The sequence below is a fragment of the Neovison vison genome, chromosome 7 (assembly GCF_020171115.1).
Source record: "Neovison vison isolate M4711 chromosome 7, ASM_NN_V1, whole genome shotgun sequence".
Lineage (NCBI taxonomy): Eukaryota > Metazoa > Chordata > Mammalia > Carnivora > Mustelidae > Neogale > Neogale vison.
In genome coordinates, this window is record NC_058097.1 from 195162830 (window position 1) to 195184888 (window position 22059).

General features: G+C 46.9%; 1 pseudogene; it reads left to right on the forward strand.

Moving 5' to 3' along the window:
• The first annotated feature begins 11812 nt into the window (after positions 1-11812).
• LOC122913674 lies at positions 11813-21409 on the forward strand (annotated as a pseudogene).
• Positions 21410-22059: the final 650 nt, after the last annotated feature.

The window sequence follows — 22059 nt, forward strand, 5'->3', positions numbered from 1 at the left end:
TGCTACTGCAATTGAGCCGCGCATGTCCGATCAAGGCTGCACATCACGGCCTGCATGTTTTCTCGCTCACCCGCAGTAAGAGTATGTGTGGACAGGGATCTGGATTTTATTTTAACCGCTGAACACAGACAACAAGTGTACAACCAACCCTGACAGCAGCCAACGTGAGGTTAATATTTCCAACTCTATGAGGTAGGTACTGGTGGGGTTCAGGGAAGGCCACCCCAAAATGTGCTCCTTCTAGATAAAAATGAACCCACTCGTAGAATTGCTCCTCGTTTCCACAGCACTCAGGTCAGAGCAAAACTATACTTCATGGTAACCTTCCCCAAACTAACCCAAGTCCCAAGCCTATAATGAATCCCAGCTGACACTTCCTTATTGAGGTGCCCTAATGTCCCCCATGATATGCTGCTGTCTCCCTCACTGCAACAAGCCAATAAACCCAACTTTGACTGCTGATGTTGAACATCATGCTAAGGAATTTAGCTTCATTCCACAGGCAGTGAGGGACCATTCAAGGTTTCAGTGATCAGTGATCCTCTTAAAGTTGGCCTAAACAAGACCAAGACCAGAAGGAAGGAAAGATAAGGAAAAATCATCAGGGTTCATGTCAGTTCTTCTGCCTTAGTTTTATAGGGAACTGCAAGGGTTCCCTGGTCCAAATCCAAGTGCAGAACCCCCTGTGATTCTGACGGTCACCAGAGCTTTAGTTGTCCTAAGGCATATCAGGAAATCGCCCTACTCTCCACCTCCCAAACTGGGCAAATTGGCGTCTCCCAAGAAGATTTTTCATTATAGCCATGTTGGAACTAAAATTGAACTTAGCAACAAAAATGTATAGAAAGGGCCAAAATTTGGTGCTAAGCTTTCCAGAAGTCAAAACAAGGACACAGACCTCCTTATTTTATGTGAACTCAGTGTCCATAAGATAGCGACAGCCCCATTGTCCAAGGCTGCTCCAGGAGACAACATTGCATAGTGTCCAAGGGACAACTCGTTGACAGTAGCCTGGAGGTCTCCATTCTATCAGTGGCTGGGATAGGACTGTAGCAGCCTCTCTTCCGTTCCCCAGAGTCCTCAAAGGGGCTAGGATGCTGGATGGTGGCACCATGCTGCCACCTCCCCTTTGCCCATTTCTTTTATTTATTTACTTTTGCCTACCTGCCTTGAATACTTTGAGACAGGGAAAATTTCAGTTTTATTCACGTTTGTATTTATTCAAGCACTTCCAATGGGCAAAATGGGGCTTAAAATTGATTTATCAATGAAATCAAACATTTAATAATCTAAGAGAAGCAGGTCACCTTCTGGTCTTCTTTCATTCAGCAAGCTTGTCCTCACTAGGGGTTCTGCCTGATGTTGAGCTCTGGAAGTTCACCACAGTGAGCACGCTACCCCTCCCCCCATCCAAAGAGCTCCTAGTCACTGTGGGTCAAGAACTCAGGCCACGCGACCAACTCACAGTGACATACTGTTGAAGAGATTGAGAGGAGTAAGAAAGGATTTTTCCTGGAAGACTGAAGAAGTGTGTGAGGTAGGGGAAGAATAGGCAAACAGAAATGTGTTGTCAGGGGAGAACTGAGACCATCAGGAAGGAAAGAATCTTCTGAAAGAATCCTCCAAGGCTAGCAGAACTGAACACATTCGAAAATGTGCCTGCCTGAGCCCAAGAGACCTGTCCCATCCAGGAAGCTTTGCCTTCCCGCTTAGAATTTGCGTCCCTCGTTCACTTTCTCATCATGTTTTGTTGGAAGCTCTGTGACATTTCCACAATGAGAATTTCTATTTTGTGGGTGTCTGACCCACTCAACTGTGAGTCTTAATGATGCATCTTTGTGTGTCCAGAGCACTTCTGCTCACCTCCGCACATCGCCAACAGAATTATCTGCACCTTGTGGGGTGCCTGGGTGGCTCGGTTGGACATCTGACTTCAGCTCAGGTCATAATCTCGGGGTCCTAGGATTGAGCTCCACATTGGGTGCCCTGCTCATTGGGGAGTCTGCTTCTCCCTCTGCCCCTCCCTGCCATGCTCTCTCTCAAATAAATAAAATCCTTAAAAAAAAATTATCTGCATGTTGTGACATCTCTGGGTGACGTGCCAGGCACTGTACTAAAGGATTTACTTGTATCATTTTACTTAATCCTTATAACAGTTTTGACATCAGTCTCATGATTATCTCCATTTTATAGATGAGATTAGCTCTCAGAGAGGTGAGATGATTTGCCCCTGTAAACAAACAGGTGTGCTGGGAAGGGGACGTGAGCTTGGGTCTGTCTGATCTGGCTCTGGGATCCTACTCTTAAAGCAGTGGCAAATCAGACATCATAGATTTAAATTTAAATTTAGAAAGTTAAGATTTGAGTTTTTAAAGTCTAGGCTGTTCCAAGATGCTTTGTATCTATTAACTCATTTAGTCTTCTCAAGTAATCTAAGAATTTAACATGCTACCTCTATTTAATGGAGAACCAAACTGAAGCGCAAGGAATTATCAGAGGTCGATATCTGATTCGGATCGAAGTTATAGATCTACTGCTATGCTCAGCTGCAGTTTCCTGCTTCTCTGAACCTCCGTTTACACTCTGGTAAAATAGGGATATTCCCAGCGCCTAACAAAAATCATTTTTCAAGGAATTAAATGAAACAACATTGGGGCGCCTGGGTGGCTCAGTTGGTTAAGTGTCCAACTCTTGATTTCGGCTCAGGTCTTGGTCTTAAGGTCACGAGTTTGAGCCCCATATGGGGCTCCACTCTAGGCATGGTGCCTACTTACTTACAAATCAATCAATCAATAAACCAACTTTGGCAAAGGGTAAAGGCTAAAACTTGGTAAGTACCAGGCATTAGTATTCATAGTACTGGAGGCATGTGACTTTGGGCAAGTCACTTAACCTCTCTGAGCCCCAATCTCCTCCTATGAGAATTACTTACCGAACTTAGGGTTTGTGAAGATGAAGTGAGATGCTTTTAGAAAGGTACTTCTCACTTAGAGAAAGTCTCTTTAAATGGTAGTGATGACAAATATGGAGAGAGCACGGGAGAGGCAACATCAGACCCGCATCTTAGCTGGTCTTAGCTGGTGTCATACATCAGACCAGCACTAGAGCTGATCTCAGATAACCCAGTGTCACTTGAATTTCAGCTGCCTCTTCCTCTCAGGATTTGGAGCTGGCACCAATACTACGTCATCAGTATCCAGATATCTTCCCATTTGGAACTTGAGCACTTGAAATACTAAGAAGTGAAACCCAAGTTGGGGAATTGGGGTCTTGTCAACCCTCTGAGGTCATGCTTCCTGACTACCAGCCCCTGGAGTCTCTCCATGTGCCTTCAGAATTGGCTGTAAAAATTCACACCCCGAGGCACCATCTGAACTAGGTTCTGCATGCCCTGTGGTTCTAAGGTTTATGGCTTAATGGGACACCCTCAGTTTGCTCCTGTGACAGCCAGAGACCCACTCGGGTTAAACTGTGACGTAGCCTGTGTTTCAAGAACATTGCAAAACTTGCTCCCAAGAGACTGATGTCTTGGATTAGGGAACGGGAATTCACTCTGGTATATCCACGCTCAACAGCACCTCCGCAAGGAAGGCTCTCTGATAGGGGTGGTTGGGAGTGAGGGAGATTCTGGGGACACGTGTAAGTTTTCCAAAGCTAAGCTTCATGGAACATCCCTCCCAGTGGCCCTTTTGATTCCTTCCTATCAAAGACCATCAGGAATACACCTGTATTGGGGCAGAGTTGGGCTTATTGGCTCCTTGCAAAAAGGGAGTGAGAGCAACCTGTCACTCGGCAGTGGAGAGGGCGGGGCTTCTCAGCCAGAGGGTGTCAGGCAAGGGACTGACAGGACTTGAGTGTTAGGTGATCTGGAGGAGGGTCCCAGGAAACAGTCTAGTTCTACAATGGTGCCTTTCCAAAGTGCAGCCAATTCTGTATTTGGGTATCTGACTTTTTATCTAGGTCGTAGAAGACAGTGGGCCTTAATTGGGAAGGATGCAGCAGACCTGTTTTTTGTTTTGTTTTGTTTTTAAGTTTGGACAGGATTCCTGTCATGATCTGTGCATTCAGACGGAGTTGGGCTTCGCAGTCTTGGGTGGCCCCGCAGGCCCTCTGTTCCTCTGTCAGGATGCCTCCCTAGAGTCCCCTGTAGCCCCCCATTTCTTGTAGCAACTGCAGCCAGAGCTTCTGCCCGGAGCAAGAGCCACCGCAGCCACAGTGGGGCCCACCCAGGTGCTAGCAATGGCCCATGTTCTTGGGCCCGAGGCAGCCTGGCTGGGAGAAACGGGTCATGGATGCTGGCCTGTCACCAGTGCTACAGCCTCACCCTGATTGCTGAGCACGGGACTCAGCCAGGACAGGGAGCCTGTGGGTGCTGTTGCCGTTAAGCAAGGGGGTGGGGGGTGGAAGAGATGGGGGCATCCGCTCAGCTGTCTGCTGCTGGTCCAAGAGTGGCCCAGCCCCGAGGCAGGAGAGGATTCGGCAGCCATCGTTGAGGCCGCCCAGGTGTTAGTTGTACCCTGAGGGACACTTCATGGGGTGGTCCGTGGGGCTGTCCTGACAGGGGCCAGGGCTCTCTGGTCCTTCCAAGGCCCACCAAGGGGTGTTCCACCTGTAGCTGAAGACACCCCCAGCGGGGACGGCCTGGGCTGCGCGCAGCTCTGAGTCACGGCGGACACACACCGTGAGGCGCGCGGGAGGGGGAAGCCTCAGGGGCAGGCCTCCGCCCAGGTGAGCCGGCTAGGGCTGCGGACGGTGGGGGTCCCCGAAGAGGTGGCGGGCAGGGAGGCCTCCGAGGCGCGCCCCGCACCGCGCTGCTCGCGGGCTGGCCGCCGGGTTGGAAGAGCCGGCCCCCGCGGCGGGGCGGGCGGTGTTTAGCTCGCCCGGAACTGGCCGGGCAAGAGCGGGCTCGGGATGCGTCCCGCCCGCCCGCGGCCTCGCCCTCCGGGAAGACGCCCCCACACGCCGGTCCGCGCCGCGGCCGCCCGCGCGAGCCCGGTTTCCGGTGGCCTGGGCTCGACGGCGGGCGCGGCGCCCTCCTGCGGGGTGACGCCCGCCCCGCCCGGGTGGGAAACGCGGCGGGGGCGGCGCACGTGACGTCGCTGTTCCCGCGAGCCCGCCGGGGGCCGCGCTCGCCTCGCCCGGTCCTCACGGGTGAGTACGCGCGCGCGGAACCTCGGCCCCGCGCCCCCTCCCCGGGTCCCCTGCGCTCGCGGGGTCCGCAGATGCCGCGGGTAGGCGGGCGGCGGGTCTGGGGTGCCGGGCTCGGGGCCTTCCCGGAGTGGTGCAGTGGCGGGACCGGCTGGGACTCCGGGCGGTGTATCTCGACGTCCCGGTAGCGGCCGGAGAGCGCAGCGCGGAGCCCCGGGAGGAGGATGGGATGTGGCTGGAGGCCGCCCGGGTGTGGGTGCAGCTGAGCGAGTGGGCGGTGAGCTCGGCGCGGATCTCCCTGCGCCCTCCCGCCACGTGCACGTGGTCTGGGGTGCGGTTGTCGCTGCTTCGATGGTGGGGCACAGCGAGCTGTCGCGCCGCAGCCCCAGCTCCACGCTGCGCAGGTTATAGCACAGCCCCCTCACCCCTGCAGAACCCTCCACCCCGACCCGGTACCCCCCACGGCCAGGGCCTGTTCCCTTGGGCCCGGTGAGCCCGGCCCGGGGCAGGGCCAGCAGGGGTATGGGGCGTGGGCAGAGGCTGGAGGAGAGCGTCACCTGGCTGCCTGCTGCCGCCCAGCGACTCCATGGCCCGAGAGCGGAAATACGTCCAATCACAGGGCAGTGACTTGGCAAGACTTAGGTCCCTCACCAACAAGTTGTCCCCTCCCAGGCTGTCCCCCATGAAGTCTTCAGGGGAAAGAACAACAATCATGGCTGTGATCAGAAGCACCAAGGGGAGTGATTGCGCTGGGCCAGGGACAGGACAAGGCTGGTGAAAGCAGGCCGCGGGAGGGCCCTCTCAGTTGAGCTCTGTGAAGAAAATCCCATCTCGTCGACTGAGTTAGTCTGTCTCCCTGCTTCCTGGCCCCAGGACGCGGGTAGGGCCCTGCTAATGCTGCTGCACTGAATGAGGAAGTGACCCAGGGGCTCAGCCTGGAAAACTGGGTCTTTCCCCCCTTGACCAGGCAGCTTGTGAGTGAGGCACTGTGGCTGGGAGGTCACATTTAATTTACTGCAGGCCTGTTTCTCCTGGGCCTTCCGCAGACATTGCAGAAGAGGAGCCCCCTTCTGGCTGGGGCAGGTTCCAAGTAGCTCTAAGGTGACCGTGCCCCTGCTCCAGAGCCCAGGCGTGTGGGCAGTCGGAGCTTCTGAAGGAGGCTTAGCTGCCCATGAACAGTCCAGGGTCCAAGAACTGTCCTCCTCCTTTCCCAGCTTGGAGCTCTGCAGGGGTGCCCTGTTTGTGTAGTTCCTCTCTGTGATTCTGGGCTAGGTGCTGTATAATTCTTTTTTTTTTTTTTTTTTTAAAGATTTATTTATTTGTCAGACAGAGAGAGAGAGAGAGAGAGAAAGAGAGCACACAAGCAGGGGGAGCAGCAGGCAGAGCAGGCAGTGGGAGAAGCAGGCTCCCCGCCAAGCAAGGAGCCTGATGCGGGACTTGATCCCAGAACTCCGGGATCATGACCTGAGCCAAAGGTAGTGGCCCAACCAGCTGAGCCACCCAGGCGCCCCGGTGCTGTATAATTTCTATTTTAACCGCTCACCAGTTGCCTTTTACATTTTAGGAATCTGAGGCCCAGGGAAGTCAGGTGAAGTACCAGCATCACAGTGAGGTGCTCGGTAGGGCGAGGATTTGAATCATTCAAATGAGTGAATTTGGCATTTGTCGAATGCCAAAGCACAGTTTCCATCCAGGGATCTGTGCCTGTCCTTCCTAAGCAGTATCAGGGTCTGGATTTGGGATCTCTTAACCCAGTGGGATCACTCCTGGGTAGATCTGGTTTCTGCAGCGTGCTTTGAGCAACTCTTCTCCCCAGCATGTGTGGGAGAGGGGACACCATCCAGAGGAATGGGTGTTGGCCTTGATGTCCTGATAGGAGCTGGAATCCGGGCCTTAGCAATTTCATCAGCTGAGGCCTCCCACATTGTGGCTTTCTTCCCAGAGTCCCACTTCTCTCATCTGTTATACATTGAGAACAAAGCAAACTTCTTCAGGCTTGAGCTGTTCGTGTAAAATGCCCTGCAGTGTGCCTGGCACAAAATAAGGTGTCCATTTAGTAAATTTGGGTTAAATGACTTGTTCAAGGTTTGGATTTACACCCAGGTTGGTCTGACTCCAAAGCTACCTGTGGTTCCTTTCTCTCTCTATTTTTGCTTTCTCTTTATTAAGAAGTATAATTGATTTATCATAAGGTACTTTGGGGTAGATTATTTGCTAGAGAGAGACTGTTCTCTGGGGAGACAGTAAAGCCTTTTTCCCCTGCTGGTGTATCTTCCTATGACAAGGACAAGTAATCATGCTGCTTTGCCATACCCTGCTCAGTCCCTTGGACTTGTGACTTATGAACAAACACTTCATGTCACTGGAAATCCAAAGGAGTCTAGAAATTCATCTTATTTGGTGATAACTCTTTCCCAGGACCTGGGGCAGTTTGGGGCATTTTATAGCTGTGGAAGCAAGAGAAAATAAATGTGCTTTGGCTAAGTGGTGGGCTAATCAGCGTTTGCTGATGTGGATCAGATGCAAGCAGGAGGGCAAGGAAAGTTCTGAAGATGTTTTTTTTTTTACCAGCCCTGGGAAGCATTTGCTGAGGCCTGGGGACTAGGGGTTCAAATGGTGCCCTGAACTCACATCCCCTAATTGTTCAGAGGCAGCGTAAGGAAGCTACGGGCAGGGCAGCCTTGAGTTAGATGCCAAGGCTCTGTGACCCCAGATAAGAAGTGTGACTTCCTGCAAAATAGGGGCAAATAGGACTTTCTTCACTATTAACTTCGCTATTGAAAAAAATTACAATAAATACTTGTTATGGAAAACTAAAAGTGTGAAGAGGTTAGATAAAGCGAAAAAGACCTCCTTCAGCCCGTCCCACTCCCCAGAGATGACCATGTGAACAGGTGGGTATATCTCTTTTCCACACATGTGAAAACATGTACACACTTGGACACACACTGTTTTCTTTTACAAACGTGGTCCAAGGCCATACACACTTTCATTTTACCCACAGAGAAATTGATTCCCAGAGAAAGTGATGTGCACAAGGTCATACAAAATAGATTGCGGCTAGGCTGAATCTGAGTCCCTGCCTCCTGACTCCATGTCCCAGGCTCCGTCCACACCCCATCCTTCCAGCCTCTGGGCATCCTTACTCCAGTTGAGCTTTCTAGGGGACGCACATACGATTGCCCTTGCGGATCAGCAGAGGAAGTAGTCCAGATGTTTAATGCCGCGCACGTTGTAGTCCCAGCTGGTCAGAATCTATACTGTCTGGAAATGGCCTTCTTGAGGTTACTAGCTAAATATTGGCCCTGTGTGTGGGGCTCTCATTTCATACCTTACCTGTCTCCAATGCATAGTTGGGAGGGGAATACAGGAAGGGAGGGAAGGAGAAAGGAAGGGAAGAAGGAAGGAGGATGCAAAATGGCCTTAAATAAAACCACAGAGGAAGAAAGAAAATGCTTTCAACAGAATCACAGTGTTATCAACTGTAGCAATATCTATCTATTTTTTTTTCTAATAAGGACAAAGGCAAGGGAAACAAAAGCAAAAATGAACTATTGGGACTTCAAGATCCGAAGCTTTTGCACAGTAAAGGAAACAGTCGACAAAACCAAAAGCCAACCTACAGAATGAGAGAAGATATTCACAAATGACATATCTGATAACAGGCTAGTATCTAAAATCTATAAAGAACTTATCAAACACCCAAAATACTAAAAATCCAGTTAAGAAATGGGCAGAGGACATGACCAGAAGTTTTTCCAAAAAAGACCTCCAAATGGCCAACAGACACTTGGAAAAAATGCTCCACATCACTTGGCATCAGGGAAATACAAATCAAAACCACAGTGAGATACCACTTCACACCAGTTAGAAGGGCTAAAATGAACAAGTCAGGAAAAAAAAAATGGTGAGGATGTGGAGAAAGGGGAACCCTCTTCCTCCACTGGTGGGAATGTAAGCTGATGCAGCCACTTTGAAAAACAGTATGGAGGTTCCTCAAGAAGTTACAAATAGAGCTATCCTACGACCCAGCAATTGTACTACTAGGTATATACTCAAAAGATACAAACATATGATACAGAGAGGCACCTGCACCCCACAATAGCAATGTCCACAATGGCCAAAACATGGAAAGAGCCCAGATGTCCATCAACAGATGAATAAATAAGAAGATGCAGTCTATATATACATTGGAATATTATTCAGCCATCAAAAAATAAAAATCTTACCATTTGCGGAGACAGGACTGGAACCAGAAAGTAGTATGCTAAGTAAAGTGAGTCAGTCAGAGAAAGACTGTTATATGATTTCACTTATATGTGGAATTTAAGAATCAAAACAGAGGATCCCAGGGGAAGAGAGGGAAAAATAAAATAAGGCTAAATCAGAGAGGGAGACAAACCGTAAGAGGCTCTTAACTATAGAAAACAAACTGATGCTTACTGGAGGGGCGTGGGGTGGGGAAGGGGGTAAATGGGTGACGGACACTAAGGGCACGTGATGTGATGAGCACTGGGTGTCCTATGCACCTGATGAATCACTGAACTCTACTGAAACTAATATAATACACCATATATTAATTGAATTGAAACAAAATTAAAACAAGGACAAGGAAATCATGCTGCTTGAGAGAAGGGAAGAGACAACAATGAAAAATGAAGTAAATAGGAAGAATTTGGCTGGACTGGTTTTGGGGTGCAGCTTTGCCCTCAGTGGCTCTGTAACCTTGGACTTAATCTCCTTGAACTTCCTTTCTGTAAACCTTCTGTGAAGGTGAAGGGGAAGGAGAGAAACGAAGAGGAATTGAACCAAGATTACTAAGACTGAGGGGTCTGGGAGACTTTTAGTCTGGTGGGCTATAGACAGTTCAAGTCAGGGCTGGTCCGGGGAGCCTAAATTCCAGATGAGGGTCTTCAGGTCTTTCTTACCTTGAGTTCAAGATGTTAGGGATTCTGGAATAAACCTCGAAATAAATTTCATTCTTTAAAGTCATATGGTTTATCTTGTAGAGTCTGGGATAACTGTTGAGGGGATGTGGAGGTATGGTCACAGGGGCAACTAGGAAGGGAAAACGTGAAGAAAAACGTGGGGTGGCTTTCATCCTCCTTGGTTTATGGATCAGGATTTTGACTGTGTTTTTACCCCCACGAGCATAACTTTCTGCCTGTTTTAAAAGCCATGAGTGACCATAAAATAAAAGGCTCATAGAACGGGGAATTGGATTCTATCCTAGAAGCCAAAAGTGCTCTTCCCTGCATCAGCTTCACTGACCAGCAGAGGGCAGTGCAGACAGCGACATCACCGCAGGTGATTTGTGCCATGGAGGGACGTTTAAAAAATTTTTAAATTCCAATTGTGGTAAACAAAGCAAAGACAGACAAACAAAAATCTCACATAACATAAAGTTTACCATTGTAGCTATTTCTGATTGTATAGTTCATTAGTGTTAAATCTGTTCCCACTGTTGTGCAAACAACCTCCAGAATTTTTATTTTACAGAGGAAACCTTGCACCCCTTAGGCCACCAATCCCCATTCTCCCCTCCCCATAGCTCCTGGCAAACTACCCTTCTTCTTTCTGTTTCTGGCAATTTGATGGCTCTAGGTGTCTCGGAGACGTGGAATCATCCAGTGCTTGTCTTTTTCTGACCGGCTCGTGTCACTGAGGATAGGATCTTTAGAATTCATCCTCAGCCTGGTATGTGTTGGGCTTTCCTTCCTTTTTGAAATGATTATTTTTGCCTTTTGCACAATATGCAGATGTCACAAATCTCATCTTCCTTGATTTGAACTCTGCTGGTATGTCATGTATCTGCAAGTGGGGGCATCAGCGCTGGCCTTCAAGTCCTGCCTGAGCCAGCCATGTCTGTGTGTTCATTGGACAGCCTGGAGTTCGTGTGCGGGGTTCCCTGGGGGAGGGGGAAGCCTGGAGCTCCGTGTGCTGGATTGACTGGAGGAGGGGGAAGGAGCAGGCACCAATACGTCCACTCAGTGGGCTGTCCCTGGGTAGGGCATCTTGACTGTGTGCACAGGGGTGGGTATTTGTGCATACTCCTCTTTAACTGGGGGTTTCCACATCTGGGGATCCGTTTGAAAGGAATGCTTCAAATAGAAAGACAAATTCCCATTCGGTGCATTTGGAGTGTCATCAGTGGTGAGGCACAGCTCACAGCTCCCTGCCAGAGGGAGTTGTCTCTGAGGCCTGCAGCTGCTGCCCATTTGGGGTGTGGCCAAGTGTACACTCTTCTAGGGGATGGGAAGAGACGTCTCTTAGCCAGTGGGCTTTAAGCTAGACCCTGAAGAACAAGTAGGACTTACTTAGACAAAGAATGGGTAGAACAGGGTTTAGCAGAAAAGTTATTTATACGCTAGCCTAATTACAGAATTTCACCCCTCCACCTTAGTTGCCAAGGTCTGTGCTCCCACTGGACCCATCTTGTTCCCACCAAGGGCCCCAAACATGCCCTCACCTTGAATCTGCAAATATTGCTTCTAGCTAGTGATGCCTGGCCAGCGAGGGACCTCTTGTAAATCCCCTAGATTTTAAAGATTTATTTATTTGAGAGAGAGAGAGGGAGCGGCGGTGGGGGCAAAGGGAGAATTTTAAACAGACTTGCTCAGCGCAGAGAGACTGACACGGGACTCCATCCCACAACCCCGAGATCATGACCCGAGCTGATATCGAGAGTCAGAACCTCGACGGACTGAGCCACCCAGGCACCCGAATCCCGTGGATGTTTAAAATAGACTGGTTAAATGTTGGTGTAGTGATCAAGCGCCTCTGTCATCTCCCAGATGGGTTGGAAAAGGTAACAGAAATAGAGTGGACTTTGCAATACTGGGGGAATCTGTGCAAACACAAGACTCGTTCTTTTTAGTTCCAGCGTAAATATGGAGAAATGAGCTCAGGTTCCAATAAAAGAGCAGCCCCCCCCCCACCTGCCCTTGTGGGCAGAGGGAGACTGTGTTAAACTTAGCCCACCTGTCCACCAGCACCTGACGCTCAGAGGAGTCCCTCCATTTACTGGACAGATTGTACCATAAACTTGCAGAGGCTGGATAATAGGGAGAGTCAGACTTGGGGAACATCCCATGCCCGTGAGTAAATGTGGGAAGGAATTCACACACAGGCTGCATGTTCACAGCACGTTCGCTACTGGAGACCCTTTCCACTTGGGCAAGGCTAGCAAACGGCCTTGGGAGTTGAGCTTCCGGTGTGTCCCCTTGGAAGAGTAGGATGGGAAGGCTGGAGGGGAGTCATAGCATATAAGCTTAACATAGGGATTTGGCTTGTTTACCATATGACTTGTCTTTCTCTCTCAGGCCTAAATTGCTGGGTAGAGGAGCTGCAGGCTTGAAAACCTGCACATAGGGTGATGCACTTAAACCTTCCCACCCTTCAGAGACACCCCACAGAGGCAGGAGGAGTGAGGGTACTCCTCAGTAGCTCAGTACTGCCACTCTCTAGAGCGCCCGCCTTTGACCCTATCACAGTAAAGGGAGCCAGGCTGTTGGAAGGGGGATGGGATAAATGAAAGAAGAGTCACACACCTGGCCCCAGTTACATGCTGGGAGACTGACATGCTCCAGGGCTGTCTCTAGAAGGCTAATTGCATGTGGTTCCCTATCGCGGGCAGGCTGGGAACCTGTCGCTCCACCCTGAGTCACCTCTTCTGGGCACTGTAGTCTGTCAGTCTTAGCCTGAAATCCGGCCACTGGACAAGCACTAGGCAGCATGGGTTGTTAGCAAAAGGACTGTAAGCATCTCCTTCCCAACTGATCAGATGTGTATGGGCAGGGAGTGGGGTAGTGTGTGCTCAGGCCCATGAGTTTCTGGGACGCAGGTTCTTGGAGAACACATTTTTTTTTTTAAGATTTTATTTATTTATTTGACAGACAGAGACCACAATTAGGCAGAGAGGCAGGCAGAGAGAGAGGAAGGGAAGCAGGCTCCCCGCCAAGCAGAGAGCCCGATGCGGGGGTTGATCCCAGGACCCTGGGATCATGACCTGAGCAGAAGGCAGTGGCTTTAACCCACTGGGCCACCCAGGCACCCCTGGAGAACGCATTTTTGAAGTAGACCGGAAACTTTGGTTTAAGACGTCTGTTTTCAGATACAGTGGGGGTCCAAAGAGGAGCCTCCCTCCCTCTCTCTCTCTCTCTCTCTCCCTTGTTTGAAACTGTTTTTTCTAATGTGAACTCTCTACTGTTTACACTTCCTTATTCTCATATTCTGCAAGCCGTTCTAGAAACCAACCGCAGACAGGGCTAAAAAGAACCAACAACCAAGAAGACACAAGAGAATAGTTAAGCCAAGTTAGGGCAGGCTTAAAACTAGAAATTATTGTAAAATAGAGAAGAATAAAATGATGATATTAAAACAAAAGTTGTAAGCCTCCAAAAATAGGAGGAGAAAAAATTCTTCATGAGAGTAAATTTTTTCAAAAAAGATTTGTGTATGGGGCACCCGGGTGGCTCCATTGGTTAAACGTCTGCCTTCGGCTCAGGTCAGGATCCCAGGGTCCTGGGATAGAGTCCCACAGTGGGGAGTCCGCTTGGGACTCTCTCTCTTTCTCGGCCCCTCCCCCCAGCTCAAGTTCTCTCTCTCTTTCTCAGTCTCTTCTCTCTCTCAAATAAATAAAATCTTTAAAAAAATAGATTAATGTTTGTTTGTTTGTTTCAGAGAGCAAGAATGAGAGCATGAGTAGGAGGGGTGGAGGGAGAGAGAGAATCCCAAGCAGACTCCATGCTGGGTACGGAGCTAGGTGAGGAGCTTAGTCTCACCACCCTGAGAGCATGACCTGAGCAGAAAGCAAGAGTCAGATGCACCTCCCAGGTACCCCATGAGGGCAAGAATTTAATAAATTTAATGAAAATATTTGTATATAAACATATATGTAACAGAAAATAATTTAATAAATTTAAATAAAATTCATCAACAGTAAGATTGAAAAAAAAAGGGAAATCATGAAAATAATATTTATTCATGACTAACTACAATTAGCCAAAAACGCCCCAAGAGTTACACATGAGGTATCGTCTGCACAGGTCTCACAGCCTGCTCACAAGACTTCTGCGAGAATACAAGCAGCAACACCACTGAAAGGGTAAGGACCTAGAGGTCTGACCGATAAAACAACTGCTTCAGGGTCAGCTAAGCTAGTGAGCGGCAAAGATGGGATTGCAGCCCAGGACGTCGGATTTAAGGCCTGCACTCAGAACTGGATAAGAAGCTGTAGCTGTTTTTATTCACATTGCTTCTGACATCAAATGAGAGTGTTTTTCTTTTCCTCCAACACCATCTACGTGGTGTCTTTAACAAAGTCACTTCTCCAGCCCTTTGATGCCAATTGGATGTCCCGCAGTTCAGTTCAGTTCTGACACTACTGGCAGTGAGCACAGACCCACAGGTCATAGGACAGTCACATGTCAGTGGTTAAGTCCAGGACACCTGTCCTTCTGACAGACTGGCTGTAAATCAGAGGATCCTGTGACCCCCTCTTCGGCCTCGATGATTTGCCAGGAGGACTCACAGAGCTCAGGAAGACAATGTATTTATGTTTACTAATTTCTTATAAAGGATACAAATGAACAGCCAGATGCAGATGCACATAGGGAATGATCCAGAAGCATCCTGAGTGCACAAGCTCCTGTCCCTGGGGCACTGGGGTGCGCCACCCTTTGGGCATGTGGATATGTTCATCAAAGAGGGAATTCTCCAAGTCCTATCATTTAGGGGTTTTTATGTAGGTTCCACTACATGGGCATGATTGATTAAGTCATTGACCACTGGTAATTAAATTCAACCTCCAGTTCCTTTCCCCTCCCTAGAGGTGGTAGAGTGAGGCTGAAGTCTCCAACCTGCTAATCACATGGTTGGTTCCTCTGACAACCAGCTCCCTCCCCTTCCTGAAGCCATCCAGGGACCCACATAGAGTCACCTTATTAGCTTAGACTCAGGTATGTTTGAAAGGAGATTGTTGTGAAAATAGTAGATTTTTCTGTTACCCATTGCTTGAGAAATTCCAAGGGTGCTCAGTGCCAGGAACTGGGGACACAGAACAAATGTATTTATCTGTTATTATGTCACAAAGCTGAGCAAAAAAAAAATTTTTTTAAGATTTTATTTATTTGTCAGAGAGAGAGAGAGGAAGTGAGCACAAGTAGGGAGAGCAGCAGGCAGAGGGAGAAGCAGGCTCCCCACTGAGCTGGGACCCTGATATGGGACTTGATCCCAGGACCGTGGGATCATGACCCGAGCCGAAGGCAGATGCTTAACCAACAGAGCCACCCAGGTCTCCCAAAGCTGAGCAAAATTAAAAGAAGTATTGTGACAGGGGTCCCCAAGACCGTTTTTCAATTCAGTGATTAGTTAGAAAGGCTCACAGAATGCAGAAAACCTGTGCTATTCATGCTTATAATTTATTACAGTAAAAGGATACAGATTAAAGTCAGGAAAGGAAAAAAGCCACATAGGGATGAGTCCAGGTGAGGCAGGCAGGAACTTCTAGTTGCCCCCTCCCCAGGGGATTGTACAGGCAGTGCCCCGTTCTCCCATGATGTGTGACAGCACATACAAATTGTTGCCAACCTGGGAAACTCACCTGAGCCTTAGTGTCCAGATGTTTTATTAGGATTCGGTCATATAAGGCACAGAGTCCAGCCCCAGAGATCAAACTGTGCAGCTTAATACCCTAGGGGAAGAAAAGAAGAGTTAACATAAATCACATTGTTAGCATAAGTTATCTGGCATAGATCACGTTCTCAGATTTATACAGAGACCGGGCTGGACAACCCAGGGGCTCAGAGATGCTGTGCCAAGAGCTGCCGGTTTGGGAATGTGCAGGATGCTAGCCGCGGAGGTCTGCTGAGTGAAACCTTTCCTGCTCAGGTGTGTTTAAGATAAAAGTGAAAGATACACAATAAAAGGTAACAGAGTAAAGCGACGGTGAATTAACATCATCCAAAAATGGTTTAAAAAAAGAAAATGAAACTAGATATTAGACTTGAGGTCTGTAAGAAGTTTTCTGAGAAATCCCTCAGAAAAAGATTTCTTGCTGAGGCCACTGGATCTTCCCTCCTGCAGTGGGGGTTGGCCAAGTTCCTTGACCTACCTTCTTGCTTGCCAGGGTCTTTGTCTTGTGTTCTGAGTATGTGTCCACTACTGCGGGTTGAAGGGAGACAGCAGGAGTGGAGCCCAAAACAACTACTGCTCATCCCCACAGAGTCTCTGAGCAGGTCCCAGCAACTGTACAAGGAGGCTGCCTGGGCACTTGCAGAGGACATTCTTGGCGTTTCTGAACCAAGTCACTGTGAACCCATTGGACTCAGAGGAAAAGTGGGGAGACTTCCAGATAGAGTGGAGCAAGACTAAACAGTGTTTGAAGTTGGCAGCTGAACCATACAGAGATAAATCATTGCAACTGACTTTAAAGCACAGCAGTTTATTATATGACCTTACTGTCCTATACCTCAAGGTTAAAAATAAATAGAATAGAAATGACAAATTATAAAACTTTGAGTAAAATTATTATTACTAGTTGATAATATTAAAATTGTTCTAAAATTGCTCTATAGGTATACACACATATACACGATTAGATAATTAAAATAAACAGTTATGTTAATAATCTAAATAATTATACTAATGTCATTAGTAACCAGGATTTTCACTGTAGGAGGGAACAATTACAAATGAAGAAAAACAAAGACATAAAATTAAAGTCATGTAATCTGAAACTCGCATTGGAAATACCAGCATGAAAACTCATGATGAATTTTTCCCTTAGGAAAAAGAAAGTGCAAATATGTATTTCTCAGATCCCACATATTTTTCATGTCCACCTGGAGAAAGCCCCCAAACAATGACCAACCCAGGTTCTGATCTCTTAAGATGATTTCCCTATGAAAGAAACCATTGCCCTTGCAGAAGTGGTTGATTCCAGGTCTGAGAAAGGAAACGAACAAGATAAGCCTGGAATGTTTTTTGAACTTGAAGGAAAGGAAAAGAACAGGAATCATGTTAAAGGGTTCAGAAGCTAACATTAAGGGGCTTGCACCGACCAAGTATTCAATGGACAGGAACTTTTCAAATCGGATAAAACCCAAGGGTTCATAATGATGCCAAAAATATAAAGATCTTCACTAACCAACTCATTGTTCTAAAAACTGGTAAATGAAGAGTTAAGAATTGATTCTGACTGTGCTGTCTCACCAAACAAATCTTATGGGATAGCTCTTTAGATGAGAATTCTAGCTGGTGAATGCAGAAGGAAGGAGAGAATCAGAATATCACCAATTTCAGCTTGTGTTATATGTCTGCTGGATGGCACTTCTTTGGAGCATGATTTTGAAGGAAACAGCATCGATGGTCCAAGTTGCCTGAAGGCCAGATGGTGCTGTGGAGCCTGCACCTAGACTTCGATTTGGAGCAGTGATTCTCAAAGGTTGGTCCCCCAAACAGCATCGCCAGCATTACCTGGAAATTCTTAAGACTGCTCAAGAAACTCTAAGAAATAAAGCATATTGGGGCACCTGAGTGGCTCAGTCGGTTAAGCATTTGACTCTGGTTTGACTCAGGTCATGATCTCAGGGTCATGGATTTGAACCCCACAGTAGGATTCCATGCTCAGCATAGAGTCTGCTGGAGACTCTCTCTCTCTCCCTCTCCCTTCACTGCCCACCACCTCTATCTAAATAAATACATAAAATCTTTTTAAAAAAATCTATTAATTAAAAAAAATCACCATTTTGTAACTGTAAGTGAATGCACTCAGGTGAATGTCATTGGTGACTCCTAAAACTATTAAGTGAATAGCTGATGGGGAACTTTATAATGGTTGGAAAAGCCTAACGAAAATTTAGGACCCACTGATCAATACCATCAAAGAGCGACAGTCACACTTGATGTGCCCCCAGTGTGATGGAGTAGGAAGGTCACAGCCCCAGTTATGCAGTGCTCTTGCTATAGAATTAAACCTGATCCTGAGTGAGATTCTCAATCTAATTGCAAGTTCGCAGAGAGTGCAGAGACTATGATTTGTTGAAAAACATACATACAGGCTTAAGAAGAACAGGTTAAACAAATCCAGAATGTGGGAAAGTCTATTGGACAAACAGTTTTTGTCAACACATAATTTGAATGGAGATTTAAAAAGGAGTGAAACAAAGATTAAACTCAAAATGGATGAAAAGCCTCAAGGCGAGAGAGTAATCCATCAAAATCCTAGAGAACATAAGCAGTAACCAGAAGCTTCTATTAAGACACATCTCCAAAGGCAAGGGAAACAAAAGCAAAAATGAACTTTTTGGACTTCATCAAGGTAAAAAGTTTCTGCACAACAAAGGAAACAGTTGACAAAAGTAAGAGACAGCCTGCAGAATGAGAGAAGACATTTGCAAATGACAATACAGGAAAAGGGCCTATAGCCCAGATCTGTAAAGAACTTCTCAAACTCAACATCCCCAAACCAAATAATCCAGTCAGTAAATGGACAGAAGACATGAACAGACACTTCTCCAAAGAAGACATACAAGCAACTAACAGACACATGAAAAATTTTCATGATCATTATCCATCAAGGAAACAAAATCAACATCACACTGAGATGCCACCTTATACCAGTAAGAATGGCAAAATTAACAAGGCAAGAAATACCAAATGTTAGCAAGGATGTGGAGAAAGGGGACCCCTCTTACACTGTTGAGGGGAATGCAAGCTGGTCCAGACACTCTGGAAAACAGTATGGAGGTTCTTCAAGAAGTTAAAAATAGAGCTACCTTATGACTCAACAATTGCACTACTGGTATTTACCCTGAAGATACAGATGTAGTGAAAAGAAGGGGCACGTGAACTTGAATGTTCATAGCAGCAATGACCACAATAGCCAAACTGTAGAAAGAGCTGAGATGTCCTTCAACAGATGAGAGGATGGAGAAGATGTGGTCCATATATACAATGGAATATTACTCAGCCATCAGAAAGGATGAATACCCACCATTGGCATCAACATGAATGAAATTGGATTATGGGGATTATGGAGGAGATTATGCTAAGTGAAATAACTAAATCAGAGAAAGACAGTTATCATATGGTTTCACTTACATGTGGAACATAAGGAATAATAGAGGACCATAGGGAAAGGGAGGAAAAACTGAGGAGGGGAAATCAGAGAGGGAGACAAACCATGAGAGACTATGGACTCTGGGAAACAAACCGAGGATTGTGGAAAGGGAAGTGGGTAGGGGAATGGGGTAGCTGCATGATGGGCATTAAGGAGGCCATGTGTTATGATGGGCACTGGGTGTTATATGCGACTAATGAATCATTGAACCTTACATCAGAAACTAAAGATCTATTATATGTTGGCTAACTGAATATAATAAAAAAAATTTTTTAAAAAAGGAGTAAAAAAATCTTTGAATTTTGGTTCAAATGAACTGTAAAGAGAAGCTTATAGGTAAATTGAACCCTGACAGGATGTTCTGTAACAGTATGAGATTAACTTTTCTATCCATGTTGATGGCATTGGATATATTTTCAAAAGTCAGCTTTTACAGATACATAGTGAAGTATTTGCAGGTGCAGTGATATGATATCTGGAATTTGTTTCAGAATAATCCATTCTGGATGGATGGTATGTGTTGGGGGAGGGTTTACTACCCCTTGCCTTTGTCATTCTCTCTCAGATACTCAAATGTAAAAGCCTTTTTTTTTTCTTTAGTATTTGGAGCATGTTCCCATCCTCCATCCTCCAAGGCAAAACCATTCTCCCAATATTGAAGTAATTGAAAGTGTTGACTACATGGTCTTCAAGCCTCTTTTAGAGCCAGGATGCAGACACAAGACTTGGATTCTACTAGTCATATGCACTGACCTTGACTCTAGGTAAGCAGCCTTGTGGTGGAGGACTTGGGTGTGTTGGCAGTGATTCTAGTGGTAACACTTTTTGTGTGTGTGTGTACAAATTTACTTTTATTGGAACAAAGCAACTTGCACACTTTTAATGTTTAAAAGTGATCATCTAATGAATCACTGAACACTACATCAAAAACTAATGATGTACTATATGTTGGCTAATTGAATTTAAATTTTAAAAAGAGACAAAAAATAAAACTGAGCATCATTGTTCCTTTCTAGTGAAACAGAGAATTTAAAAATAAACAGGAACAAAATTACAACAGAGAATGTCCATTCCAAATATGATCCTACAGGTTCTAATGATTCTCCCACTGAGTAGTAGGGCTCAAGTCATCATTTGGAGAGAATTTTATTTTAGGGGTGCTCAGGTGGTTCCTTTGAAGGGAATTTTGATTCCTTGGCTGAAGGTGTCCACTTAGGTAGAAGGTGTTTTCTGACTCAAGGACGGGTGGCAGTGGGATGATAATGATAAAACCACGTGAAATATCCAAAATTCTATTCATTTTAAATATCCTTAGTAGTTCTATGATCCTAAGACTATGAAAGAATGAAACATTTCATTTGCTACAGAGGTGTGTTTTATTTGCATTTCTTAGAACCCATGCATTTTGGTGCTCGCTCAGAAGTGGGTTCAGGACCTGGTGCCAGCAGGGCTCCTGGCACCTGGAGTTCCCATCACATGCTTTCCTTCTCCTATCTTCTTGGGGGTCGGGAGCCATGCTGAGTGTACTGGCAGGGGAGCAGGCTCTGTGTGCATAGAGGGCGAGGGCACATGGACCAGGGAGAGGCAGGCAGCACAGAGGCCACCAAGAACCTGGCAGGGCTGTGGAGGCTAAGCTGGACCTGGTGGAGCACGCCTTTTGGGAGCAGCTCCCCCACTGCCTGCCCTGGAAACCCAGTAACATTTATGTCCACATGAAGACTGCTGTCAGGAGCTGCTGGACAGAGGGGGTGTGGGTCAGAACTCATGTAGTGAGGTCTGCGTTCATGGCTGGGACCTGGCCATCAGCCCCATCAACCCTGCCATCAACTTGGCACTATAGCTGCAGGTGGATGGCTTTGGGTTCTTGCAGATGGCTGCCAGTACCCCTGCTGGGGAGCTTGTAGCAGAATTGGAACCAGAGACTGATCCATGAGAACCGCCAACCCAGATCCCCCACAACTAGGCCATCTGTGTCTTCAGGCTCACACTCAAGTAACTGAAATAAGACTGGCCAGCTTATCCACCCAGCCCCACACAGCTAGGCTCTAGGAAGGGAAAGGGAAAGGATAGGGAGAGAGAGGGAAAGAAAAAAAAGAACAGAAAAGAGAAAGAAAAATTAAATTCAAGGGGCTCTACATTTAAATTGAGAAATATGTTTATGTATCTAAATAATTTAAAGCCCAGTCAGTTGATTAGCCTGGATGTAGCTGAAGAATTATATGACAGGAGAACTGGATAATGTTTATAGCTCCAGTCCTGCGATGCGGCTTTAGTGAGCATTCCCCTCTTGAAGTTATGAAATTGCTAATTTAACTGTCATATGTCAGATTAGCTGGATCCCATCATGGTGACAAACACAAACCTTTTCCCTCTCCTGTCTCCTCCTGATTCCTGTTAGAGTCAACAACTCTAATAACCCACCATGGCAGTCTTCTCTCCCTAATCAGTATCACAAGCCCCTCTGCTTTTGCTGACTTCTGGGCACTTCTGGAGGTGGTGGTGGTTTTTAGCTGGTTCTCAAGTATAAGAAATACAGCTCTTACTTTGGGTTAAGGAATTGGGCTGTGGTGGTCCCGAGCCTCAAACTGGAAACATTCTTTCTTTTCTCCTTCCAGTAGATGCTGCTTCTTCAGCACTTTGGGGGTAGTCTTCCTAGGGAGATTCAGGTGACTTCTCTGGTGGCCTCTCCACTTGCGAGACTCCCTCAGGAGTCTCGGCATTGCAGAGGGTTCAGATATCTTGGAGCAGAGTGCTGCTTCCAAGTGAGACCCCAGGCTCCACCCTATACA